The following is a 9918-nucleotide window of genomic DNA, read 5'->3' on the forward strand; positions in this document are numbered from 1 at the left end:
ATGGCCAGCAGGGAGAGGGAGATTGTGATCCCGCTATATAGAGCGCTGGTGAGACCATATTTGGAATACTGTGTTCAGTTCTGGAGACCTCACCTACAAAAAGATATTGACAAAATTGAACGGGTCCAAAGACGGGCTACAAGAATGGTGGAAGGTCTTGAGCATAAAACGTATCAGGAAAGACTTAATGAACTCAATCTGTATAGTCTGGAGGACAGAAGGAAAAGGGGGGACATGATCAAAACATTTAAATATGTTAAAGGGTTAAATAAGGTCCAGGAGGGAAGTGTTTTTAATAGGAACGTGAACACAAGGACAAGGGGACACAATCTGAAGTTAGTTGGGGGAAAGATCAAAAGCAACATGAGAAAAGATTATTTTACTAAAAGAGTAGTAGATCCTTGGAACAAACTTCCAGCAGACGTGGTTGGTAAATCCACAGTAACTGAATTTAAACATGCCTGGGATAAACATATATCCATCCTAAGATAAAATACAGAAAATAGTATAAGGGCAGACTAGATGGATCATGAGGTCTTTTTCTGCCATCAGTCTTCTATGTTTCTATGTTTCCTGGAGCCGGGGAAGGGTAAAAACGCCCTCCCCCATCGCCCCCGGAGGCTTTCTGGAAGCCAAAAATGCCCTCTCAGAGCCTCTGTGTGAGCCAAAAATCAGCTGGCCAGCACACACGTGCATGTTGGAGCTGAGCCAGGGCAACAGCTTGGGTGCCAGCAGTTATGGCTCCACTTGCCACCTGTGGCACCCATGCCATAGGTTCGCCACCACTGATTTAGTTCAACCGCCTTATACCATTTAAGACAAATGGCAGTCCAATCTTCTCTTGAAAGTCTCACGGTTTTGGAACTCCCACAACCTCCATACTCGCTGTCAGAAAGTTCCTCCTTATTTCCAGGTTGAAATTCTCCTTGTTCAGTTTCCATCCGTTATTCCTTGTCTGGCCTTCTGGCGCCTTGGAAAACAGCCTAACCCCCTCCTCTCTGTGGCAGCCCCTCAAATATCGGAATAACTGCTATCATGTCTCTCCTGATCCTTCTCTTCGCCAGACGGGCCATGCCCAGTTCCTGAAATGGAAAATATTACGTTTGAAAAAAGTTCACTACCAACTTCTGATTATCAGCAAAAAAAATAATAATATTGATATTTCCTTTTGCAGAAGTATTGGAATTTCTCGATAATGCTTTGGGGCGGTGTTTTTTGTATATTATGTAATCCCCACATGTCGAGTTTCCATCTTCTACCTTGGTATCCTCCAGCTCTTAGAAACATAGAAACATAGAAGACTGACGGCAGAAAAAGACCTCTTGGTCCATCTAGTCTGCCCTTTTACTATTTCCTGTATTTTATCTTAGGATGGATATATGTTTATCCCAGGCATGTTTAAATTCAGTTACTGTGGATTTCCCAACCACGTCTGCTGGAAGTTTGTTCCAAGGATCTACTACTCTTTCAGTAAAATAATATTTTCTCATGTTGCCTTTGATCTTTCCCCCAACTAACTTCAGATTGTGTCCCCTTGTTCTTGTGTTCACTTTCCTGTTAAAAACACTTCCCTCCTGAACCCTATTTAACCCTTTAACATATTTAAATGTTTCGATCATGTCCCCCCTTTTCCTTCTGTCTTCCAGACTATACAGATTGAGTTCATTCAGTCTTTCCTGATACGTTTTATACTTAAGACCTTCCACCATTCTTGTAGCCCGTCTTTGGACCCGTTCAATTTTGTCAATATCTTTTTGTAGGTGAGGTCTCCAGAACTGAACACAGTACTCCAAATGTGGTCTCACCAGCGCTCTTGAGTGCTAGAATTCCCCAGCCACCATACAAATAGTCATTGATTGATTGATTGATTTTTTATTTATTGTTAGAGTTGGAAGGGACCATGTCATTTGGCGGGACCCAGGAGAAGAGCCTTCTCTGTGGCGGCCCCGACCCTCTGGAACCAGCTCCCCCCAGATATCAGAGTTGCCCCCACCCTCCTTGCCTTTCGCAAGCTCCTTAAAACCCACTTCTGTCGTCAGGCATGGGGGAACTGAAATTTTTCCCTTCCCCCTAGGCTTATAGAATTTATACATGGTATGCTTGTTTGTATGATTGGTCTCTTAAACTGGGGTTTTTTAGATTACTTTTTAATATTAGATTTGTTACATTGTTTTCTTTATTGTTGTTAGCCGCCCGGAGTCTTCGGAGAGGGGCGGCATACAAATCTAATAAATAATAATAAAATAATAATAATGCGGGTCATCAAGTCCAACCCCCTGCCTAAGCAGGAACCCTATAGCATCCTAGCCAAATGGCAGTCCAATTTCCTCTTAAAAATGTCCAGAGTTTTGGAGTTCACAACGTCCGCTGGTAGGTTGTTCCACTGGTTGATCGCTCTGACAGTCAGGAAGTTCTTCCTTATTTCCAGGCTGAATCTCTCCTTGGTCAGCTTCCAGCCGTTGTTCCTCGTCCGGCCCTCCGGTGCCCTGGAGAATAAAGTGATCCCCTCCTCTCTGTGGCAACCCCTCGTATACCTGTAGACTGCTATCATGTCCGCTCTGGCCCTCCTTTTCTCTAGGCTATCCATGCCCAGTTCCCGCAGTCTCTCTTCGTAAGTCTTGGTTTCTAGGCCCCTGATCAATTTGGTTGCTCTTTTCTGCACCTTCTCCAGAGTTTCAATGTCTTTTTTGAAGTGTGGTGACCAGAACTGAACACAGTACTCCAGGTGTGGTCTGACCAGGGCGTAGTAGAGTGGTATTAAGACTTCCCTGGTCTTGGAGTGTATTCCCCTGTTGATGCAGCTTAGGATTGTGTTGGCTTTTTTGGCTGCTGCTGCACATTGTTGGCTCATGATGTACAACTCTAATGGGGCCTGCCAATTAGTTGTCTTTTGTGTTAAGTGGGACTGTTTTGCTTAAGTAATTTCTGCTCTCCCTGAGGCAGCCATTAAATGTATGAGTGGTTAAGTGGAAGAGTGGCTACCTCAGTGTTGGGAGAAGCTCTTGGAGTCCAAGCGTGACCCAGGCTTCCCTTCCCTTGTTCTCCCCGAGATACTTGGTGCTCTGCTTCCCAACTCTTGTATCCCCCCCCAAGCCTTTTCCCCACTCCCACTGGAGCCCTGAAGCCCTTAGGCCAAATTCCCACCGCACCAGGTTTCACACAATAAGCCTCCTTTTATTTATTTATTTATTAGATTTGTATGCCGCCCCTCTCCATAGACTCGGGGCGGCTAACAACAATAATGAAACAACATGTAACAAATCTAATATTTAAAATAATTTTAAAAACCCTTATTTAAAAAAAACCCCAAACCTACACACAAGCATACCATGCATAAATTGTATAGGCCTAGGGGGAAGGGGATATCACAGTTCCCCCATGCCTGACGACAAAGGTGGGTTTTAAGGAGTTTACGAAAGGCAAGGAGGGTGGGGCCAAATCTGATCTCTGGGGGGAGTTGGTTCCAGAGGGTTGGGGCCGCCCCAGAGAAGGCTCTTCCCCTGGGTCCCGCCGAACGACATTGTTTAGTCGATGGGACCCGGAGAAGGCCAACTCTGTGGGACCTAACCGGTTGCTGGGATTCGTGCAGCAGAAGGCGGTCTCGGAGAGATTCTGATCCGATGCCATGAAGGGCTTTATAGGTCATAACCAACACTTTGAATTGTGACCAGAAACTCATCGGCAACCAATGCAGACTGCGGAGTGTTGGTGTAACATGGGCATATTTAGGGAAGCCCATGATTGCTCTTGCAGCTGCATTCTGCACGATCTGAAGTTTCCGAACACTTTTCAAAGGTAGCCCCATGTAGAGAGCGTTACAGTAGTCGAGCTTCGAGGTGATGAGGGCATGAGTGACTGTGAGCAGTGACTCCCGGTCCAGATAGGGCCGCAACTGGTGCATCAGGCAAACCTGGGCAAACGCCCCCCTCACCATAGCTGAAAGATGTTTCTCTAATGTGAGCTGTGGATCGAGGAGGACGCCCAAGTTGCAGACCCTCTGTGAGGGGGTCAGTGATTCCCCCCCAGGGTAATGGATGGACAGATGGAATTGTCCTTGGGAGGCAAAACCCACAGCCACTCCGTCTGATCAGGGTTGAATTTGAGTCTGTTGACACCCATCCAGACCCCAACAGCCTCCAGGCACCGGCACATCACTTATTCTTATCCTTATCTCCTTATCCTTTGAAGATTTTTTATCCCGCATTGCAAAAGGAAAGTAGATCATACATTCCTCGGTTGTATCAGAATTCAGTTCTTCCCAGTTCGCAATGATTCAAGCTGGTAGCAAACCACTGCTAATGTCACAGAGTTGGTTCTTATCTTTGGAAATTTGGAGGGGGGGGTTAAAAAAATTTATTTGGTGAATGTGCAGAAGCTAAGTTTCCAGAACTGTGCATGCACCGCCATCTTGTTTCTTGGCTTTGGGGAGGGTTGCAAATTTTTGGCAAAACGCTCGTGCACTGGCAAGGCCGGGAGGAAGTAAACCGGTGGCGAGGTAATTTAGAACCTACCCTTGGGCTGCATGATTGTCTCCCGAGAGCAGTCATCATTTTCAGTATGCCCAGGATTCACCAATAGACCACACAATGTACTTGTGGAAGCAGCAGCCATTTTGTTACATCTGCCTCAGGGGACAAAATGGTGGCTGGTTTTGAGTCACCGTTGTGTGGGAGTGGGAGAAACTGCTCTGTTTTTCTACCTTAACACTCTGCAGACCGTCTTAAGAAGTCGGGGTGCTCTTAAAATGAGGGCTGACTCCAGGATATCTCCAAAATGTAAGTGTATAGTGGGTATGCAGGGAATTGGCCCAAGGCCCAGTGAAAAAAAGCAATGTAAAATTTCACATGCGAAGCCTCTTCTGCATTGCAGATGAACCTGTTGAAAAGCTGTACGAATATTGAGTTCAGGAGAAAAGATATCCCGTGTTTGATACCAGGTCCTCCCAGGTTTATTAGCAACTACTGTTGGGATCTCTGTTTGGCAGGTGCCTGGTTTTTACCATTTGATAGCTGCTGGGTGACAGCAGGACCAAGTTTCTGAAAAAAATTGTTGCGTCCCCTTGTTGGTGGCGATATATGAGAAAAAAAACGATTCAATATTTTTTAAAATGCCTTGTGTAAGAACTAAGTTGTGCAGTGGATAGGTTTAATAATAAAATTAATAATAAAAAGATAATGTAAAGCCCTTTTATGAACCTGACATGCTGGATTTCTAAGACGCTACATTTGTTAATCTATGTGTAATCTGTCTCTTGTGCATTCTGCATCTATAACCAAACTTTCTCCTTCAACTTCATAGCCTTCCTCATTATAAATTAAAGTTTTCAGTCTACAGAGTCGGCAGAGAGGGGCGGCATATAAATCTAATAAACAAACAAACAAATAAATAAATTGCAATTACGAGGGTCGCCCAGAAAGTAATGCACCACATTTTTTTCCTTCAACTATTATTTATTTATTTATTTATTCGATTTTTATTGAATACAATTGTTGTGGTTAGCTCTGGCCCGGCTCCTGCCAAGGACTGTGGAGGTGGGGGAGACATCCACATGCCGCAGGCCTGTTTTGCTCCCGGTGGAATCTGCTGATGAAGGCTCCTCTGACCAAGAAGACATGAGTGACAGGGAGGAGGAGAGTGTGGCAGACAGCTCAGAAGGAGATCAATTATCTAGTTTCTCCTTGGATTCGGAACAAGAGTTAATGATACAGCCACGCATGCAGAGAGCGATGCATAGGCAGGAACAACTGAGAGATTATTATCAAAGAAAATGAGGCCACCTGTGGTTGGGTGGGGCTGTGGTAATTAGTGAGGCTGCTATAAATAACAGCCTGTGGGTTTGGCCATTGTGGAGGATTATCTGATTGTTGTGTTTTGTGTCTGCCTTGCTGACTTCGACCCTTGTGTGCTGATTTTTCCCCGCTTTGAAACTAAACCAGGGCAAAGTGTGCTTCACTTTGTGAAAGAAGAAGGACTGTGAATTGCCTCACAGCTGCAAGCTAAGTATCTCAGAACTGATAAGGGACTTGTACAAATTACCAGTTTGTTTGGAGATAAGTGCTCTTTGCTGTACAAAAAGAGTGCTTAGTTTATTTGAATTTTCGGTATAAAGAACATTGTTTTGAATTTTCAAACGTGTGTGTGTCTGAAATTTGTATCTGAATTTTCAGGAGGATTCTACCAGAGAGCTCGACAGAACAACAATGAAACTTACACACAAGAAACAATGATGTTTCTTCTACACTCCTTATTTTATAATATATATTATAATATATTATATATATTATAAACCGCTCTGGGTCTTTGGAGAGGGGCATCATACAAATCTAATAAATTATTATTATTAATTATTATTTTTCACATAAACTCCGTCCCGTTCTAAGGCCTTCCTCTGCCGAGACACAAGGGCATGTATGCCCTGTCAATACCTCTCCTTGTTCTGGTCATGAAGCCATTTCTACACTGGAGCTCTGCCGAACCATCTTCTAATGGTCTCACTCTCTGTGCCCAGCCACTAACCGCACTTCTGTCGACTGCAGATTCTCCATAAACTGTACACAAACGTTTGTGAATGTTCCCAACAGTTTATTTCTTCGCAGTGAGAAATTCAATGACGACATGCCACTTGTAACGTACATCACGGATGTCGTTTTGAAACACTGCTACAGCTATACTATCTGTCTGAAGAAATGCAAAATTTACACACACACAATTCAAATAATGTATATTTAAAGTTTCGCATTCGTACCATTACTGCAGGGGGGGGGGGAATGAGGTGCACTACTTTCTGGGCGACCCTCTCTGCCTCTTAATTTTTCGCATTGCTATTTACCTCAGTCCTACATTCTATGAAAGAATGACATTTCTTTCTGCAGAGTTAAAAAAAATTAGAATGGCTAAACTGGATGTGTTTTGATTGGCATTCTTCTCAGATTCAGGGATGGTCTTCTCCAGCATTACCAGTCCGAGAGATCAAAATTAGGACATTTGAAACTGGACAACTAAGCTATGGTTTCCCTTGTAACTTTGCAACTCTTAAAGCAGCCATTTATAGGTTTTGAAAATCATAAAGAAGACCAATCTGACTTCCCTGACGATTCCCCCAATTCTGAACTATATCTGAACATTGTGAAAATGGATGGAGTAGTTCACAAATCATTTAATTAAAGTAAACTTCTCTTTCTGTTTCTGCAAACAATCCTTGCACTTACAACCATCACATTGTACTCCAATTCTGTGACAGCCACTGCATAGGGGATAGATTATAGATTATACATGGTTTTTGTAGATTTTCACGGGTACAGGTATGAAGGTTTTGGCATATTCGGGTTTCTTCCCATGTAAGTTTCAGAGATTTCTGGCGACGTTTCGACGAGGTCCCATTCGTCATCTTCAGGCTGGTGCTTTTGTCCTTGTGCTGTGTTCGCCCTAGCACACACGCACACATATATAATGAGTTCTGGATACAATACACTGAAGAGGCAACAACCAGTGCAATCTCAAGAACATTTAAAATTTATTTTAAAATTACTAAAAAGAGCCTTCTCTGTGACGGCCCCGCCCCTCAGGAATCAACTCCCCCCAGAGATTAGAATTGCCCCCACCCTCCTTGCCTTTCGTAAGCTACTTAAAACCCACCTCTGCCGCCAGGCATGGGGGAATTGAGATACTCTTTCCCCCTAGGCCTTTACAATTTTATGCATGGTATGTCTGTATGTATGTTTGGTTTTTTATAATAATGGGTTTTTAATTGTTTTTAATATTGGATTATTATTATATGCTGTCTTATTATTGCTGTTAGCCGCCCCGAGTCTCCGGAGAGGGGCAGCATACAAATTCAATAAATAAAATAAATAAATAAATAAAATTAACTAAGCTTTCATTAGTCCTCTACTAACGTCGTCAGTGTTAAAATCCCCATTGAAGACAGTTGAGCAGCGTTATATAAAATCAACTGTCTATATAAAATCAGCTGGAGATTTTTACACTTTTAACATATTCAAATTAATTTTAACACACACACACACACACGTACAGGTGTTCAAGATTTTTTTGCCTCTTCTTAAGAACCCTTTTCTACTTAAGAACCCGAGCCCGAAAAAATTTCCCAGGAAATTTGAGAGCAGCATGAAGGCCCAGCCAGTTTCCTGCCATTCTCCCTTTAATCCTGGCCATCTCGGGCTTTTCCGGGCTGCCAGAGGAGTCTTTCGGTGGTGCTTAAGGAGGCTTTGGCAGTCCAGAGCGAACAAAGCATTCTCCTTTCTCTGGACGCTTGGAGAGGGAATAAACCTCTACCAGCGCCCAGATAAAAGAAAAGCTCCCTTCATTCTGGGCAGCCCAGAGCAAACGGAGCGTTTTCCTTTCTCTGGGCGCTTGGAGAGGGAATAAACCTCTACCAGCGCCCAGATAAAAGAAAAGCTCCCTTCATTCTGGGCAGCCCAGAGCAAACGGAGCGTTTTCCTTTCTCTGGGCGCTTGGAGAGGGAATAAACCTCTACCAGCGCCCAGATAAAAGAAAAGCTTCCTTCACTCTGGGCAGCCCAGAGCAAACGGAGCGTTTTCCTTTTCTGGGCGCTTGGAGAGGGAATAAACCTCTACCAGCGCCCAGATAAAAGAAAAGCTCCCTTCACTCTGGGCAGCCCAGAGCAAACGGAGCGTTTTCCTTTCTCTGGGCGCTTGGAGAGGGAATAAACCTCTACCAGCGCCCAGATAAAAGAAAAGCTCCCTTCATTCTGGGCAGCCCAGAGCAAACGGAGCGTTTTCCTTTCTCTGGGCGCTTGGAGAGGGAATAAACCTCTACCAGCGCCCAGATAAAAGAAAAGCTCCCTTCATTCTGGGCAGCCCAGAGCAAACGGAGCGTTTTCCTTTCTCTGGGCGCTTGGAGAGGGAATAAACCTCTACCAGCGCCCAGATAAAAGAAAAGCTCCCTTCATTCTGGGCAGCCCAGAGCAAACGGAGTGTTTTCCTTTCTCTGGGCGCTTGGAGAGGGAATAAACCACTTCGCTGTGGTGACTCCCTCGCACTGCCTCTCATACACCCAGCGTGAGGTTGCCTCCCGGAGCATCTGGGCGTGGAAAGGCAAAAGGAGGCGCTTTGCCCCAGCTAGATCAACTCTGAGCACTGAAGGAAAGGCGCCGGCTACAAAGCAAGCGAGTAAGAGGAGAGGGGAGCCCTTCAGCATGGGAAGGAAGAGGAAGCAGCAGCAGCCGCCTTTCTGTCAAAGGAGTAGGAAGTTCCCCCCTCTCGCCCGCTTTGGTTTCTTTCTGTGGTGCAGTGTATGGGAGGCAGCCTCGCGCTGGGTGTATGGGAGGTGCGTGCTCCTCCTCGCCGCCTCAGAGTCCCTCTTTTTTTTTTTTAAAGCCTTAAAGGTGTTTAATGGGAATTTTAGCTGGGAATGTCAAAGGGGGGATCCCAAGTGTGTGATGCTGCAATCATCATAAGTGTGCACTGGTTGGCAGAACTCAAATTGTTGCAACTCCTTTTCCTGCATCTTCACAACCACAGGGATTGCCGACTTGTTCAAGTCACTGAACAAGTGCTACAATGACCACTGATCTGTGGACCATGAGTACATCTGCTTTCACAGTGCCATCGTAACTTTGAAGGCTAATGAAACGAATGGTAAATGAGGACTATGTATACCAACTGAACATCTGAAAAGGTCCTCCGTAAGTATGTTTTAGTGGAACCTGGTGAATACATGGATTGGGCTCTGAGAGGAATGACTATGTTTGTTGGCGAGACATAAAACTAAAAACACAAAAAAATTCAGAAGATACAGTGGCCGATGATTGCACCTCCCCCCTCTCAGTCCCCTCCCCATCTTGCAGTCTTCTTGCCCACTTGGTGACCCTTGAATACCCCTCCCTGCAAGGACATCTCTCAAAGTGAAAGAGGATATCAATGCTAAATATACAATGGA

Source organism: Erythrolamprus reginae, chromosome 2 (genome assembly GCF_031021105.1).
Source record: "Erythrolamprus reginae isolate rEryReg1 chromosome 2, rEryReg1.hap1, whole genome shotgun sequence".
Classification (NCBI taxonomy): domain Eukaryota; kingdom Metazoa; phylum Chordata; class Lepidosauria; order Squamata; family Dipsadidae; genus Erythrolamprus; species Erythrolamprus reginae.